This window comes from Sinocyclocheilus grahami, unplaced genomic scaffold, assembly GCF_001515645.1.
Source record: "Sinocyclocheilus grahami isolate Dianchi unplaced genomic scaffold, SAMN03320097.WGS_v1.1 scaffold465.1, whole genome shotgun sequence".
In the NCBI taxonomy this organism is placed as follows: domain Eukaryota; kingdom Metazoa; phylum Chordata; class Actinopteri; order Cypriniformes; family Cyprinidae; genus Sinocyclocheilus; species Sinocyclocheilus grahami.
This window is the reverse complement of record NW_015505644.1, coordinates 1,965,848-1,966,411: the sequence shown is the minus strand read 5'-3', so window position 1 is coordinate 1,966,411 and position 564 is coordinate 1,965,848.

Genomic DNA, 564 nt, shown 5'->3' with positions numbered 1-564 from the left:
CAAAATGTGTAAACTTTTTAAATTGCCATCAAACTACTGAATGCACCTGAATACATGTTCATGACTTGAATAAGTAATTTGTCATTTTTTGTTTTTCCCACATTTCTTTTTGTAGAGGAAGGACCATTGGCAATAACAGTTGCTAAAAGGCAACCAAGTGCAAGTGATTTTATCCACATCCTTTCAGTATAAATAATGCAGCCTCATTCCGCCAACATCTACTCTGTAGATATGGACAAATTGCGGAAAACGAGTTCAAAGTCATTATGCATCAGCTGGAAACAGATAAACATGAAAATAAGGCATAACAAATGAGGGCTGCTATTAGTTTGGAAATGAGCTTCATTTATTACAGGGGATCTGGGAGAAGAGACAAACAGATGACATTTTGTTTAATTTGGCCTTGACCCCTTTTGCCTTGATGATTCAGTATCCTGACTGCTTACTCACTACTGATTCGAGGTCGTATGCGTTGACAGATGGATGAAGTAATAGGAAGAGATGAGAAAAACCAGAGATGAGAAAGGATCTAGCTGCAGCCCACGGCGTTCCAGCTTTAGCATG